The sequence below is a fragment of the Phoenix dactylifera genome, chromosome 5 (assembly GCF_009389715.1).
Source record: "Phoenix dactylifera cultivar Barhee BC4 chromosome 5, palm_55x_up_171113_PBpolish2nd_filt_p, whole genome shotgun sequence".
Classification (NCBI taxonomy): Eukaryota; Viridiplantae; Streptophyta; class Magnoliopsida; order Arecales; family Arecaceae; genus Phoenix; species Phoenix dactylifera.
Genome location: NC_052396.1, coordinates 3,189,612 through 3,208,159, shown reverse-complemented (window position 1 = coordinate 3,208,159; position 18,548 = coordinate 3,189,612). Strand labels below are relative to the sequence as shown.

The following is an 18,548-nucleotide window of genomic DNA, read 5'->3' as shown; positions in this document are numbered from 1 at the left end:
CAAATGCTTGACTTACTTGAATCTCTATCAACTTTTTTTTTTCTTGAAAAAAACGGTACCTCCAATTATTTCAGTGCATTGGTGATTCAGATAGAAACTTGCAACTCAAAACAAAAATAATTAAATAACCAATCAAGCTCAATGCAAACAATTCAAAAATTTATAAATTAAATTATTATATCACTAACGAAAGCGAAAGCAGAGACGAGTAGATGCACGAAGAAACTTAGTTGGATCACAAATCCACTCAGATACAGTTGAGTTCATAAGCTAGATCATCAAGTTTCGTCTTCAGCTTGGTCTGAAGCAAAAATTAACAGTGCATCATTGATCAAATCAGTAGTGTTTGATATGAATCAGGTGATTACGCTTTTCAGTTGGATTGTTAAGTTTAAACATTGTACCTTATTTGAGGCATATCTAAGACTAGGGTTGAAAACAGATTCAATATTTTACCTGATGTTGAATCGGGTAAAAAGTAGCACTTAAATCTAGAATCAAACCCATGACTATCTATTTCGACGAGAACATCTCAAGCACTGGGAAAACCTTTAACTTATGGTGATCATAATGTCTCATTATAGTATTAATATAAAAAATTATTTATATTTTTTTGTTATATAATTTATTTTAAATATTATTTAATTTTAAATATTTTAATATAAATCTAAATCCCCAATGACTAAGACCTATGGCTAAGTCAAACCTTGTGTAGGTTTCATTACTATGCCTTTTCCTTTGTTTGTATTATTTGCAATATGAATAGAGGATTCCTTTCCTGATTGTCATAATTATATCACTTATACTAGTTTTAATTATTGAATTTCACTTGGAATTCGATTTATAACTAAATACTATTTGACTTGTATATGTACTTTGATAGAAAACATTAATATAAATAATATCCATTTAATATCTAAATATAAATAATATTTGACTTGTTTTACATTCATTTAATATCTAACTTATATCTGTATTCGTTGGATCAAATATGGATACTAATTTTAGTATTTATTTAATATCTATATTTGTTTTTATATCTATTGAGAAAACATAAGTACGAATTGGATATAATAGTGTCCAAGCCTCATTCAATATATTTTTAGCTCTATCTCATATTAGAAAGTCTAAATTATTTTGACATAAAATTTGGAGTTTACGTTACAACGTATCCCCAATCATTTTGATTGAACATTAAAATAGACCTAAATAGAATAATGAATATAAATAATATGTGACTCGTATCTATGTCTATTTAATATCTGACTCATATCCATCAATTTGGAATAAATATAGATACTAATTTTGGTATCTATTTAACATCTATATTTGTTTTCGTATTTACTAAAAAATATGGACACAAATAGGATATGATCATGTTCAAGTTTAATATAATATATTTTTAGCTCCATCCCTGCTCGGAGTAGTCTAAATCATTTTGATATATAATTTTGAGTTTACATCGTATCAGTCTCAAAATATTCCAACCATTCTGATTTTTGATTGAATGTTAAAATAGATCTAAATGGCATAAAGAACTCTTTATTTTATTTATATCTCACTTTAACCGGCTAAATATTTTAAAATAGCCAAGATGAATATTTTTAAAAAATATAAAACATTTTTATTTAATCTAGAATAAACTATGCTATCCTGCAAAATATCAGTAGAGTAAGTTACTAGGAGGTTGGGAGGCAGCTAACCATGTATTTTGGATTAATTTATTCCTTTGCCGGGTATTTCTAATTTACAATTAAAAATTTTAAAGTTAATCAGAGACCGAGGCCGGTTGACTCGGAACACAAAGCGTCCTCGTCCCGTATGTAAAAAACGGTCCTCCATCCCTCCGTTTTCCTACGAGAGGAATTCACGTGCTTGCGGACGATAACGATGGCCCGCGCGCGGGATCGTGTCACCCCGCCTCCTCCCTCCTCGCCCTTCTTCTTCTTCTTCTCGCCGCCGACGAGGCCGCCGGACTCGGATCCCCCGCCGGACTCGGACGGGGCGCGCCTCCGAATCCGATCGTGCTGCCGCTCCTCCTCCTCTTCCGTCAACTCCTCCGCCGGTCCCGATCGCCTCCGCCGCCGGCATCTTCAGTCTCCGGTCGCTAGCGCTCGCATGGGCCTCTACGACGGTCTCCTCAGCAACGGGTAACCCATCGTTCGATCCCTTTCTTTCGATCGGCTTCTTGTTCTCCGGTTCAATCGGATGGATCTTTATTTACCCTCGTTCGAGCAGGTACTACACGACCCGGCTCTGGATCGGGACGCCTCCCCAGGAGTTCGCCTTGATCGTGGATACCGGGAGCAGCGTCACGTACGTCCCGTGCTCCAACTGCGACCAGTGCGGCAATCATCAGGCGAGCCTGTGCCCAAATTTCTTCTTTTTGGGCGCTATTTGGTTATTGCACTTTCAAGAAAGCAAATGTTAACTTTGTGGTTTGCAGCATCTATAGGATTTTGCTCTTAGATTGGTTATTTTTATAAGTTCTTGATGCAAGATTACTATTTTGTATATATTTATTATCTTTTGTCGCGTCATGACGAGGATCTGAATACTAAATACTTGCCATGTATAGATTATTGACATTATTATCTTCAGCAATAGTTTGTAAATCCTAAGAGAAAACTCCAATCGCCTTGCTTGCTTGCTATGAATATCACTGAATTCTTTTTAACAGATTTACATTTTTGCTACATTACTCAATAATATAGAACTGATTTGGATATTTGTTTTTTAGTCATTCATATAATTTATAATATATACCTGCAATATTATGATAAATAGTTTTGTAGTAAATAAAATTGGTTTCATGGAGAATTGGGTGGTCAATTGGTCACTTAGATCTGTAATACATACACGTAGGTGGGTGCAGCTGAAGCAAATTACTTTCTTAAAAGCCTACAGGAGACAACATTGCTAGGCAGTCATCCACGATAGCAATGACAAGGACTCCTTACTACTTGCAATTTCATTCGTTTGCAATATGATTTGATGCAGATCTTAAACAGTCACTAGAGCCATCTACCGCATTTATTCTGTTGAGTATTGCATAAGTTATAAGCTTGTTACTATATATTGTATTTGATGGGCTATAGTTTATTTCAAGAAAAAATTCTGGGCTATTTTGTTGTGTCACTGACTAACCCATGTTAGAATGTGGATGGCTTTTTTTGATTTTGAAAGAGTTGGTGTCACGGCCCAAAACCAAAAAATAAGCTAATGGTCCTCAACGTGACCTATAATAAACTGATAATAAAATCATAATCCACAAACTTCAACATTCCCTGATTTGTTTAAGCAGTAAAATAATATTTGAAAATATTTTCAAAAGTTGCCTACCTTGATCAGTGATGTGCTCTACAAGATCTTATTCCAAAAATCAAAATCTTGTCCTTTCCTTTGAATGCTTTCCAACCCTAGTTTCTTCTTCTTCTTCTTTCTCTCGATGGCCAAGTGTTCCTTCCCTTTTCTTTTCTTATGCAACACAAAGAAAATAGGGTTTTTCTAGGGTTTCTCTAAGGCTAAAATTTGTGTAGAATATTAAAAAAATCGGTCCGGTATAACCTGCTATAACAGGTCTGCACAACAGGACCAATTTAAAAAACTCATAACTTGTTTGTTTTAAGAAAACATGCCAAAATTAGTACCATCTCAAAGCTCTCGAAGTCTATTTTCATATAAAAACTGGTTTCGCTAAAAAATTCTGCACAATTTTCAACTTATGGTCGATCTGGTTTGCTGAGTTGAGTCCTCAGCATGTCCTGCTAAACCTTAAGTTCTAGTCTAACGCCGCTAGTTCTTAGTAACCTTAACTAGCACAAGATTAAATACATTCACATAAAATCCATATAAATAAAATAAAATAAAATAGATAAAATATAATATTAAATTTAGAAATGTACATGGTGTCACAGTTGGTCTGATGAGACTCTATGTTTGGATTCTGAGCTGATCGAGGCCTCTTGAATATATTTTGTACTTTGTACTTTATCTAGTCTGTCATTTCCTTCCGTATATGCCTCTTTGTTAATGTAAGCATGCACATGAGATAACATCATCTTATTGCGCTTTCTACCATTTTTTTGTGATGTTAACCAGACATTGCAATTCTGCTGCTTCTGATATTTGTTGCATGGTTATCCTGTTATATACTTCAAACTTGTTTTTTCATACCTAATTTTGAAGTTGTCCATTTTTTTGCAGAGAAGTTTGTATATACTGTTCAGTTTTTCAGTTTGATGTAAATTTTGTTTGATGTCTAGGACCCAAGGTTTCAACCTGATTTGTCCAAGCACCTACCAACCAGTGAAATGCAATGCTGATTGCACTTGTGATGAAGAGATGTCGCTGTGTACGTATGAAAGGCAGTATGCTGAAATGAGCTCTAGTAGTGGGGTGCTTGGTGAGGACATTGTATCATTTGGTGCAGAATGCGCACTTCTACCCCAGCATGCTATTTTTGGTTGTGAAAATTCTGAAACTGGTGATATTTTCAGTCAACATGCCGATGGCATAATGGGACTGGGCCGTGGTCAGCTCAGTATTATGGATCAACTTGTCAAAAAGGGCGTGATAATGATTCATTTTCATTATGTTATGGTGGTATGGATATTGGAGGGGGTGCAATGGTTCTTGGTGGAATATCTCCTCTCCTCCAGAAATGGTGTTTTCACATTCAGACCCTGACCGCAGGTATTATTAATTACTACTTTACCATGTAAGCAAATGCAAGATTTTCTTGTCGAATACGTTAGATACATCTCACACATTTATAGTTGTGGATTGGAAACAGCCCATATTACAATATTGAGCTGAAGGAACTACATGCTGTCTGGAAAGCCATTGCCACCTAAACTCAAGGATCTTTGATAGAAAGCATGGAACTATCCTGGACAGTGGTACTACCTATGCTTACCTACCGGAAGATGCTTTTTAAAGCATTTAAAGATGCTTGTAAGATTTCTTCTTTGGATTTTGATATATCATCAGTTATTTATTGAACTTTGCCTAGATTGATTCATTTAAAGCTGCCTTAATGTCTTTAATGCGTTCTGTGTAATATTAGAACTATCAAGATTTCATTTTTTACTCCCTTCCAATAAGCCTATAGGTTTTAATTTGCCTGGTTAGACCTGATATTACATATTGAATACTAGAGCTACTATGAAATACTTTTCACAACAAAAGGAACTCATAATTATGTGCTTTAGTGATATGTGTGCACGTGTATGAAGGGTGGCAATTTATGACCCAATCCACCAACCAACTTGCTTTAAGTAGGTTTTCGGTTTGGCCATAAATAGGTCGCGGTCATGAACAGGTCAGCTCGCTTGGACCTGTTGATTAAACGAGTTAAGTTCAACTTTAGATTCTAACCTGTTCAGCTTTAGTTGGGCCCAGATCATGATTTGACCTGTTTAAGATTTGCTTAACTTGTTTAAAACATACATTACTCATTTAAAAACCTACTTAACCTAATTTAACTCAACTTGTTAATTTGTTTAAGACTTCACTTTAACTTGTTTTTCATCCATTTGACCTACTTAAGACTTGCTTAACTCGTTTAACTTGATTTTGACTCATTTATTAAATGGGTGATGCGAGTCGAGTTGGGCTACCTGTGTAATAAAAAGGTCAAGTTCAAAGTCTGGATTTTTAATGGGTTTGAGCAACTTGCTTAATAAAAAGGTTAAGTTTAGGGTTTTGATTTTAACCCCATTTAATAAATGGGGTTGGGGTTCGGGTTGATAGGCTATGTTGGCCCTACCTAGGTCCCGACCAGAATCTGTGTCTGAACCCGACCCGACCTGATTGCCACCGCTACACATGCGTGAAAGAAGGTTCCTAAATCCAATTTCATTAGTTCATCTCTATATACATGCTAATACCTTGGTTGGGACTCATGCATCGCCATTCTCCCTTTCAACTCCACCCATATAAAATTCTTGAGCGTTGAATCCTTCAGTGTGTTTTCCTTTTCTTGATTATATATAGACCGCTTTTATAGTATCTACATTCTTTATTCATTCTTAAATTATCTATTCTCTTTTGTAAACTATGTGCATCTGAATATTGCCAGATATTATGCATTATAACCAAGTCCATTTAAGTGGGGAACTATGTTGGAGTACATTGATCATATATTTCATGTTCTTGCTACCTTCACAACTGTGGCCTAAGTCCGTCCGCAGAGTGGCTTATCTTAAATTCATGTAGGATGAGTCCTAGGTGAATTCATAGGGCATGGTGTGAACTAGCATTGCATGTCAGGGTTTTCTTGGAGAGGAATGCACCATTAGGATAAGTGATACAATTTGAAGTGGTCCCTCAGACCTGTCGTTATTAACTTCCATCCATCAATTCATTTAGGGTTACTTGGGGAAAACTGTTTGAAATTTAGTGTTTTGGGCGTATACTAGGTAATTAGGGTGGTCTTAAGTGTTGTAGAAAGTAAATATCCTGTATGAGTTATTTTCTCATTGTTCTCCTAGATCAAGGAGTAGTTCTTTTCTTGATCTCATCCTGCACCAAAATGACTGGATATGTGATATGCATGAGTTAGAAAGTTGCGTACACTCTTTTTGAGGAATATTTCAAGATCTTTGCATGGTTGAGGGGGCTTATACTGCAATGGCTGACTTCTAAGAGATTCTTGATTATTGCTCTATCAGTATTGGTTTTTATCCATGATATGTATATCCCTTGTCTCTATGGATGGTCCTATGCTTGTTATCCTCAAATTTTATGTGCGCATAGCAGAGACTCTGGTAATCATGTTATGATTACAATTGGAGATTGATTGTCGTTCACTAACTATATCTATCTTATTGTTTATCTGTTTCCATCTCATCTATCATCTACTAAGAAGTTCACCTGACTTATAATCTGACTTCTTCATGAATTTGTATACCTCATGATTGTTTCGACTTGTTTCATGTTTATTAAACTTTTGGTCTATGATTCTGTCATGAGTCTATGGAACTAGGGATTACTGCATGATGTCTTACAGGTGTACATGGGCAAACCTGCACAATTCTTCTGTTTATCATTCTGTGTCTAGAGATGTTGGTCTATAACACTCTGCCCTCACTATTTGGGCACTTGTTGCCACTTGTTTAGAGATTGCTGGTAGAAGAGCCATACTATGTGCACATGATGTAGCACATTAGTGCTTGGCTACATGATGTACTCTAATGTTATCCTTTGCTCATTTATTCAGCGAATGTGGTTTGCACTGCTGCCACCCATTCTAGAGTTTACATGCATGCTTTCCTGTGTAGTATGACTTTACATTTAAAATGGGCCCATGCAACATATGAAAATTTCAAGCCTTCTAGGTGATGCAATCATGCAAGTTCATCTTTTTGTCATGGAGCCAGCATTATCAAAGCATATGGATGAGGAAAACTGTTTTTTTTTTAAATTTGTTTTCCACTGGCAAATAAGTCATGATGTTAACTAATTGGGAGGTTTTATCAAAGAATGTATAACTATTTTGCACTATACACATAAAGTTGTCTACCCTAGGATTCTATGACTTATTATTGGATTATAGCCATGCATTTTTTTTTGATCTTGTTGTTCCAGTATAATCCTGGTAGAAATTTTAGTTTCTAGGCTGGTTTATTTGTATCACTCTGTCATGAACAACATATAATTTTTGGAGGTCTGTGGTCCTTGATCTTCTTTTGAAACGTTATAGATAACAATATATTGTCAAAAGAGGAATACAGTTCATAATGCCACTAAGTTTATGCTCCCATCTGAGTTATTTAATTTAGGATTAGGTGATTTGTGCATTTGAAAATGTTTGGAAGTTATAATCTGTAAATTAGACATTGTAGATTTTGCATAAAAATCTACTTAATTATCAATTTTGCAAGAAAGGTTAGTTTAATCTTTTTGCGGGATGATACACACTCAGGGCCCTCGGACAATGGATCCCTGGGTCTAGGTAGGAGACATACTATGGTCTAAACAAATGTGTTTCTGGTATTCAAAATGTGTATTGGGACGTTCAGTACATATGTGTCAAGGCATTCAATAAATGTTTATCGCGTGTGTTATATTTTATCCAAGTGCAAAATTATCTGTGGACCTCTAAATATTTATCATTTTGCAAAAAAAAAAAGCTAACCATTTTCTGCAAAATCAATAATTGAGTGCATATTTTATGCAAAATTCCACTTAGACATATAAATTGAAATTTCAAATTTCCCCTCCTTTCTTAATTCTATTAGATTTTCTTAGATCACTGTCTGATCCTTCTCTCAGTTACTGTTTCTGTATGGGGGGCTTTCTATGCGAGAAGTTGAACAGTACCATCTTACCATAAGTACACATATCATGATCTGGATGGATGATAGTATAGTGTTTTCATGACTTTGTCTTTATTGCATGAAATTCATTCACAAACTCTTCATGGACATATTCATTCTCTTGATAGTTGTGCTGTTGTTGGTTATTGTTTTAATATGACTACAGTTTCAAATTCTGCTATAGATCTTAGGTGTTTTTTTCTGGGGGAAAATTGATACATTTAAACATTTAGATTTATAACAACCATTGTTTTGTCTTAAGAGCTATATCTGTTCTCTTTCTGTTATTTATTTAATCTTTGATATTGTTTATTTCTTGGCTGCAGTATGTCTATAATGGTTGACCATCCTCATTTTTTACCGTAGATTTTGGATGGTATCCTTTTCCTTTTGCCCCTTAATTTTCAGTTCTAGGTGGTGGTTCTTTGTCATCTTATAGTTGTATTGTTTCTGTTCCACTGGGAACCCATTGACTTGTTGGTTTAACAAAAGAATGCATTCAGCAGTTCTAACTGGATTATGCCATACATTAAAAGAAGAAAACCACCATACTTCCAATATTATCTATATGGAAATATAACTGATAATTGTTTCCAGAACATTGGATTGGTTAGCTTACTGAACATTGTGGCTGATGATATTTCTCTTCTTCAACATTGATTAGTTAGCTTTCTTTTTTGGTGGTGTGATGTAGATAATGAACGAAGTACATCTCAAACAAATCCCTGGTCCGGACCCAAACTACAATGATATTTGTTTTTTCTGATGCTGGAAGGTAATATTCATATGAGTAAATAATATATGTTCTTGACAAATAATTTCTTTCATGTTAAGACCAAAAATAACACTCCTGTTTGGAATGTGCAAGTGATGCTTCCAACTCTCAAAGATCTTTCCAGAAGTTGATATGGTATTTGGCAATGGACAAAAGCTGTCTCTTTCTCCTGAAAATTACTTGTTCGGGTAAGATGACCTTTTATGGATGAGACTATACTTAGTGTACAACAAAAGACAATATGTCTGCCAGTTTCTGTTCTTGGTGTTTCTTGCTTATTTTGATGCACCAGTTGACCTACATCCATTCTCCATTTCCTCTTATTGCCAATGAAGCACTCAAGGTCCGAGGAGCTTATTGCCTTGGAATCTTTCATAATGGACAGATGCAACAACACTTTTGGGAGGTATGTTATATTTGGTTTTGGTGGAACTCATTCGTGTATTTCTCTGACATCGTTGTTATCTACCTTGTTAATTGTACAATCTTGTCACCATTGCAGATATGATTTGTACTCCTTATCAAATGAAAGCCACTCCTTTTCTTTTAAGTGAAATCTAATTCGCTTTATTCTTTCATAGTCTAGTGCCAAATTTCTGCAACTCATCAGCACAATATCTCATCTAACAGGAATTGTTGTTCGCAATACTCTTGTTACTTATGATCGTCAGAACCAAAGAGTTGGGTTTTGGAAAACTAACTGTTCTGAGTTATGGGAGAAATTGGATATACAGGGAGCCCTTCGCCAGCACCTTCAGCTTCTTATAGTGGGCTCCAATTGCTGAACTCTCACCAGCATTATCGCCTAGTGGAATGCAAAATGATGTACTACAGGTCTGGTTTTCTGCATGCTAGCTAAAATTTGGTGCGTTCTACTTATTGGAATGTTTTAGATACATTAACACTTTTCTGTCTGCACTGGAAAGCTAGGTGTTTTGCCAATTGCATATAATTTGGTTACACATGTATCAAACAACTTGCAGTTTAAACTACTAATTACTGAAATGTCTTGGATAGTTTGGGGGCGACATGAAGTTATTGAGTCAATTCCTTTTACTGGATGATGAAGCTATATTACAATTTATGTGGATTCTGTTGAAGTCCTGCTATAAAAACTATTGATTATAACAGGTTTTTTTGTTTTTCCATAACTGATCTAACATTTCTGCTGGACTAAAATTTGGCCAGTTCATAGGTAAAGCCAATCTATACCGGCCAACCTTCCTATGTACCAGAGGTTCCAGCCACCATGATTGTAACAAGGTGATGGACTTGTTCTGGCTAATTTGGACCATTATAGTGCCCTTAAGACTCATTTGGATAATGCTTGTGAGTCCTAGTGCATTTTCTTTTTGATGTTAAAATTATATTGAGGAGGAAGACATGGTTTTCTCTTCTTATTCCAGCACCAAATAAGAAAGAATGGAAGGCCACCACACCCTCCTTCGTTAATTTTACTGATTATTTCTAAATTTGATCATTTTTAATCAATCTCTTATATGCAATATGCGCAAATCAGTTTAAGGTTCAATGGTATTGACCTGTATGCCAACTAGTGCCACTTTAAACCCTTGATGTCTGTACTTTTGAGCGTGCATATTCTATGTTATTGATAGAGTTGCTAAATTGATATTGGGTTAGGTGGGTCTAAATACTACCAAACTCAGACTCGGACCTGTAGGAGGTTCAGGTCTAAATATTTGACCCAAACTTTATCTGTCTAGGATCAGATTGAGTCCGATCCTGAGATTCCTCTCATGCCCTCAAAAGAAATCATTGGTGACATAGGTTTAAAGTATAATTAGTAAGAACCACAAGATATGAATAGGATGAGTGTAACACATGCATCACATTCTAGGTAAACCATTAGATCCAAGTAGGGCGAGTGTCGGTCTGATCTAGTTCATAAAAATCAATTCCATAGCATTATGGATTATATTATTGGCTTGGGTCTGGATCCACGTTGGGTAAACTTTTGGCTAACCCTAACTAGATTCAAACGTTTTGTTGGTCTATCTTTGGACCACACCTAACACAGATCAATGATGTTTGGACTCCTAGATTCAGGTCAAGTCTGTGGATATTAGTTATCAATGTTGTTGATGGAGATTGAGTCATGTAAGTTGGACCAGATTGGGTCTTGGATTGGTCATGGATCATAATTTTTTTTTTCTGGTTTCTTTCAAATATTTTAAAATATAAAATAATATGAAATTTGAAATACGAGTCAAATATAGAGTATAATGGAGAATAAAAAGGCATGCATGTAAGAAGTTTGGTTTCCACCAAGATAAGGTCATATAGAGCATCCTAATGAAGCAAACATTGTGTTTGGTTATCCAAGATGGCAGATACTCTTTTCCTTATTCAGATTCCTGGCACGAGTTAATCTCCTGACTGGCATAAGTTCTTCCTTTTGGGAAGTAGACCTCAGCCCTGGATTCTGATGTGATGCAAATCTAACCCTGGGAGAACTGAGAGTGTCATCCTCGTGCTAGACAAAACTAATTGATGATAAAAAAAGGTTAGTGATCCTTGTACTTTTTCAGAATAGGAGTTTGTGTTCTTCTATATGTGAATGGAGGGTTTTGTTTGTTTGTCCTCTTCTATTTCCAGATCGGATGAAAGAATGTTTTCTTCATGGCAGGATAAGCAGTGAGAGCAATCAGGTCATAAAAATGACGGACTTTTTTGAATAGAGAGATTTCTGTTTGAGAGTAGAACTTGGGTCATCATATTGACTAGGCAGGGCAGATTCTCAACTAGCTGGTTCTATAGCTACAAAGAAAATAGATAGGCAGGAAGGGCTGAAGATGGAAGTCCTAGTGGGGAAGAGGGACTCCATCGCGGGCTGAAAAGAGATGAAGAGCCTACCTAAAACAGGAAGATGGAACCCTCCCATTAGCCTCACAGGCAGCATTATCTTAGGGTATAGAGTAGATTTTGAAGCACCATGCCTTGAAGTGAGAGGACAAAATCTCCTTAAGACCGATAAAGCTACCGATGTTCAGAAGGCTAAGCATGCTTACAATGCTAGAGCATAGTACACCTATAGGATGCACAGATCCATAAGAGCCTCATTCAATTGATGAGAATAGGGTCGCTCTTTTGGATGAGAAATGATACTCCTATGATTCAATTCCCTTGATGAAAACTACCTTTTTTGTTTTCGGCATTTTACCGACAATAACATATGAGCATTGTTCATACCTTCCTATTATGAAGGTTTCCTAGAAGGACATCATTGGTTTCACCATGAGTCACCTTTTGCAATGATCCATTCAATCGAACAAAGAAAGAATGAAGCCTTAGCAGTTGGCAGTGGCCTTGAGGAAGGAAACTTTCAGATAATAGGGACATGCATGTTGTGGGCATAGGTTTTCTCCTTTACTGAAGAGGTTCTTGGTTTTAAATCTATTGTAATTATTTTATCTTCATTTTCTAGTAGAAAGAAAAACTAGAAAGAAAAAAGAATAGAATTAGTTTTTAAATTTTGATGTGAACCATATTTTCCTGGAATGGATCATAATAAAATTAATATCTTTAGGGAATAGTCACTTCAAAGTGAGTTTTTCGTATATAACTACATCATGGGTATTTAATGGGTGGAGCGGTGAAATGCGTAGAGATCGGAAGTAACACCAATGGCGAAAGCACTCTGCTGGCCGACACCTGACAATGAGAGACGAAAGCTAGGGGAGCAAATGGGATTAGGATCAAAAGGACTATTGTAGCTACTAGATGATGAAAATAAATTACATGTCAATTAGATTATCATTTTAGTTAGAATGTTTCCAAAGAAAGGATGAATTGTGTTTGGTTGAGTTGTAAAAATCTGCATCTTATGTTTTACTTTATAAACACCAGTAACAAGGTTACTGATTTTACTAAAGATTTTGAGTGACAGTAATTAAAAGTCATATAGTCAAATAAAATATAGAAAATGGATTCCCACATGATTTAATAACTAAAATAGTAAAATCAAGCTGGCTTTGATGATCCAAGGAGCTGTACAATTCATAATACGGATCTAGATCCTGTGTTCTTAACTGATCCTGATCCAAAGATAAGATTCAATTTATTTATTGTCATTTTGATCCAGATTGTAAGATCTAGATTGGGAATTGTAAGATTTTGACAACAATCTGAGTGGGCTGGAATTCATATGGTTATAAGCAACCGACCTGCTAAAAAGTTCAGTTCTAGTTCAGTAAAGTTCAAAAGAGCTTTTTTAACAATAATGTTTTTATATAGCTGCCTAACCTGGAAGGTTGGAACTCGTATGGTTAGTAGCGCTCAAGTAATGATGGACAGTTTAGGTGACTAGGTGGGCTCATGATACTGCCTTTGTGTTTGCCTGCGATCTTCATTTCCTCTTTCTGTGAAAGAATGGAACTTGACAGATTAAAAAATTTAAACAACTTGCCTATGAAAAGAAAAGGTCAATGTTCATGTTGTGAGATGACAATAGTGGCACTTCCTGTGATGGATATGGGGAAAGGCGAATACTTAAACCTTGCATACACCTTCCCTGTTTTTCCTTTCTTTTCAAGCCTTTGACTTGCAAGAAGAAACTAGTACCTTATCCCTTCACGCATGCACTCTTACATGGAAGAGCATGTGCACATGTGCATTGACACATGCCCTAGCCTTGCTCCCCTTACCACACCCATATAGATACGTTGCCACAGAATTAGTAATGTTTATGATGTTATACAGCTTATAAGTTACAGTATGTGATAGTGGTTATATGTGATGTATGAGATGCTCTGAGTTGGCCAAAGAGGAAGCTGTTTTGCTTAAACTAAAGTACTCAATATCTTATAATTTTTCCAGAAAGAATATTTAACATTTGAATTTTTTTTTTTTCCCACTTCTCTAATCTTTTCTTTTCTTTTGATCATTTAATTTACTTTGAGCAACTCATTTCATTAGGGTCAAGCATTCCCTAAATATTCAAAATGGTACCTCAAAATCTGGGTAATGCCGGAAAGGCATCATAGAAATGCATGGAATTATGGGAAAACATGAAGTCATATATGAAGAAACAAGGGAATTGTGTCTAAGGTTTCTTCATGCCTTCATCTGTTTGTAATGAGTTCTCCACATGCTATACTTCAATTTTAACATGCATTGAGCATAATTTCCAACCTTTTTTTTATCTTCCATTTTATGTGCTCTTGTCACATCCATTTGATAATTTCCCATTGTGGCAACTCTGAATCAGACATCCTAACTTGTGTCTGATTGTAGTTTCTGAATCTGCATCTATGCCAGTATGGGTGATTATTTAGTTATATACACGTTCACAACGAGAGAGAGAGAGAGAGAGAATCAAGTCTGGTTATATGTCCAATCTGTCTATCATTTAGAGAATCTGCAAAAATCAGTATCTGGGGTTTCAATACTCTTATCTAGATTCGTTAGGGAACAATATGAATATGATCCAAATGTAGGCTTAGGAAGCTGGATTTCCTGGATGATGGTAAATTTTGCAGGTGAATTTTAATTGAAAAGGTTAGAAAAATATTTAACCTATTTCACTTAATTCTAAGCCCTATATAAGCTCTAGGAATGCCTTATTTATAGCTTAATTCTTGTATTTCCATCTCATATGCACCATATGTTGTACTTGGTAGATGTTGATTTTTCTTTCTTCTCTATTTCCTGAAAATCATTGCTTGGAAGTTGAAATATGAATTTGGGAACAAGTTACTTTCTTATAGCTTCCATTAACTTCTGTCTCTAAAAAGTAGTGTGTATGAAGGGAATATGCATTAAAACTATATCCACATGTTGTCTGCTCTAGGTTTGTTATATGTTGCTTTAGCTTTATGAAATGCCTTCTACCCTCTTAAGAACTGTTATTTCATTTCATTGTAGTGCTTTGGTTTATGAATAGGAAGTCAGATTACAAATGTTGAATTCTAATTTTTATAATGATCTTCTCAGGTCAATTCCAAATTGGGCTTATAAACTTTGATATATCGTTGAGTGTGAAGTATCCAGACCTAGTGCTTCACATTACAGAACTTGCAGATCTGATCGCGCATGAGTTGGAGGTTGATGCACGGCAGGTGAGGTCTATTCTTTACTGGTCCTTGCTACCTACAGACAACTTCTTTCTAGATTTCTTGTTGTTACATTTCTGTGATGATAGTTGTGGTGTCCTAATAAGAAGGTGCTACCTACTGAGATCGACAATGCCAGGTCAGCATATCCTGGCATTTATTCCAGGACACTAGATCCAGATATGCTGTACCATGTTACCAATAGTTCCTGGTGGTTGCTATGCTGTTATAAAAATTATTTCCAAGCGGTTTTAACTGACACTTGCAATCTTAAATGCTTACAGGTCCATTTGGTGAATCTCACAAGTACAGGAAATGCTACCCTAGTAAGATGTGCCATCTTTCCATTAGGATCTGATTCCATTTCTAATAGAACGGCAATGGTAATATCACTTTTTGACATCATTAGATGCATATTGATAAACAACTTGGTATTTCTTAGATGCAGGTTATAGTAAATTCTACTCTTCTGTTTTTCTGCAGAGCATAATTTCTCGTTTGATTGAACACCGTGTTCGCCTTCCTGAAAATTTTGGAAGTTACAAGTTAATTGAATGGAATGTTGAGCCTCCATCGAGACGGTACTGGATTCCTGGCCGCTAGCCACAAAGACTTGTTCTATACTCTTGCATATTTAGATGATTGAATGACAGATTAATATTCCTATATGCTATCTATCGTTTAAGTTTCAAAGCAGATTCCTTTCTTGTCCAAAGTTGTTTTGGCTAGGAATTTGACACCTATTCAAAGAGTAGAGACAGGTTGATGCCATAAAATGTGCCAAACTATGAGCTATTATACCTTAATCTTATAGCTAAAACCAATAGATGGGATGTGATTCGATGATTAGCAGTAGTATGTCCTACAATATGTTTTTGGCCAAGTAGTAATAGCAGAAACTCATCATTATGTTTACTTATTTATATCCATTCAGATTAGTTGCATTATTAACATGTAATTAGTTGTAGAACTTGCTGTTAGCAAAAAAAATAAAAAAAAGATATTGAACATATGCTTTCTTATTACACTGTAACTTATCATGCCATGTGACCTGTGTCATGTTGAACAGAAACTGGCATGATATAGGGTCGTGTACTGGCCTAGGTCCACATCCATTTGTTGCCTCATACTTGCCCTATTCTGTAGCCTATTTTAGCAAACATGCTGATACAGGTGGATACATTGCAGAGAACACATAGATACAGTTGCACATATTGAAGTTGATCATTTTATTTAGCTGGATTCAGTTATTGTTTTTCCTCTCTGAAGGCTCCCTAACTATGTTAAGCTCCTTGTTTATGTATTTGCTTGTTTAGCACTATTATCCAGGTCAGATTTTGCTATAAATTTTAAACTATGTGTTTAGGTTCTATTAGTCCGCAGTAGTCAGTATCTCTAATCTGACTTCCAAGAAGGCAAGTTTGTCCAAAGGAGTAGTTGTCTTGATGATTGTTCAATACATGTCTGCTTTAGAAAGCTAACAAAAGAATCATGAAATAAGAGCGAAGTTCTGCAAGACTCCCTCAGTGTGTGCCTTAGGTGTTTCTTCTACAATGTTCCATATCCAAATGTGTCGGTGCATGATGATGCTGGCCTGGTGCAGAGCAAGTACATCATGTGCCTATTCCTTGCATTAGAAGAAGGGATGCATAGTTCATCTCCTTAAAAAAGTAAAGCCTATTGATGCCCATATTCATGAATAATAGGGTAACCATATCAGCTCATCAATGAAAGTTTAGTGTGACTAAAAAGATGATACCCATTGCTCATTTTCTAATTTACAGGGCAGATTGACCAAAAAGAGTGATGAAAGAACTTGCTATAAATCTTTCTATTTCTTTAATCTTCCTTCTGCTATAATTTCATGTACAGGGCGTGGTGGCTGCAACATCTATTGGGATTGATTTTGGGAATTTCTGTCACTGTGACTCTCAGTATTTCAGGTTTTCTGTTATGGTACTTCCTGAGACACAGATCTGGAGCTCTGGGAACATACAGGCCGGTGGATGCTGTTCTTCCGGAACAAGAGCTCCAGACATTTTAGTGTAGAACTTTGGTTTGAAATCATTGTACAATGAAAATTATATTCAGCTGTAACTGGCAACATGAAGAAAGTTAGCATGACCACAGTGAATCATGCTTTTTCAAAATTAAAGTCCGCTCTTGCCAAATCTGCTATGCTGTTTCACAGATGCAATGCATGGTAAAGCTCCTCATTCAAAAACAGCATGTGGGTGAACCGTGTAGTATATTTTCCTTAAAGTTGACTGTTTGCATGACTATGGAAGGAGTCTTATGTTATTGCTTTCTGTGAAAACACCAATCTTGTTAATGAAATATCACCACCGATGCATTTTTGTCCTAATCATATGTTTTCAAGAATCTGTAGCTCAACGCAGCAAGTTTGGGAGGGCCACCTACAAAGCAAATCTTTGAGTAAGTGTGCAGGACCCTAAATATTTGTTCCCGAGAATTATTTATCCATCCACGAGGATTATTAAATGCCATACGTGTGTCCAAGAATCATGTTTGGTAATATTCACTGCTATATGTGATCCGAGAATCATGTAGGAGATTACTAACTGCCATGTATGACCTGTCCAAGAATCCTGCATCCGTAGAGATATGCACGAATTTTCACCTGCCATTGATGATTTGACTCTTACGCATGGGAATCATGTGAAGAGAGGTTGCGTACAATTACTCGATTCTCTCCAGGAAGGAAAAGAGGGGGGAAAGTGGAGAGAGTTTGTAGAGGAGATTCCAGGAATCTCATCCTTCCACCGCTACCTCATCCCTCTCATGTCCTCTCTTCTCTCTCTCCCCCTTTGCCACCCACCAAACTCTCCTCCAAAAACCTTTACAAGCTAGTGGAGACCATCTCCAGATTACCAAACCATGCGTAGTGTGAAAGCTCTTTTGTTCAGGACCAGAGCTCTAATGACGTCGATTATGTCCAATTCCCACCCAGCGAAAAGGTAGGCTGCTCACTCAAATTTTAGCAACGCACAGGTTTCAAGGTTTAAGAGCAAATTACCTGCAACGTCCCTCCTGCATCTCTCTTCCTTTCCTGAGTAACTACCAGCATCAGTTATCGGTTCATCATGCTTCTCTTAATTTATTTCGAAGATGGTCATTTGCGTCCAAGTAAACCTCAAGTCACAAGCCAATAAAGTAACAAGAAGTTGCAATCTCAATGTCACCGGATAATATAGGTTCTGAAATAAGATTGCCGATAGCCAACATTTGGACCATCCAGATTCTCACGCAGCAAAATTATGCTTGGACCAGGAGAATGAGCTTGCTTCCACACATCCATATGCATATACTGGCATCTTAATCACTTCTCAACACTAAAAGATTGTCTTCAGGCCAACCAAT

At 36.2% G+C, this 18,548-nt stretch overlaps 1 pseudogene; it reads left to right on the top strand.

The window, feature by feature from the left end:
• The first annotated feature begins 1,796 nt into the window (after positions 1-1,796).
• On the top strand, positions 1,797-17,449 carry LOC103723633 (annotated as a pseudogene).
• The last annotated feature ends 1,099 nt before the right edge of the window (positions 17,450-18,548 follow it).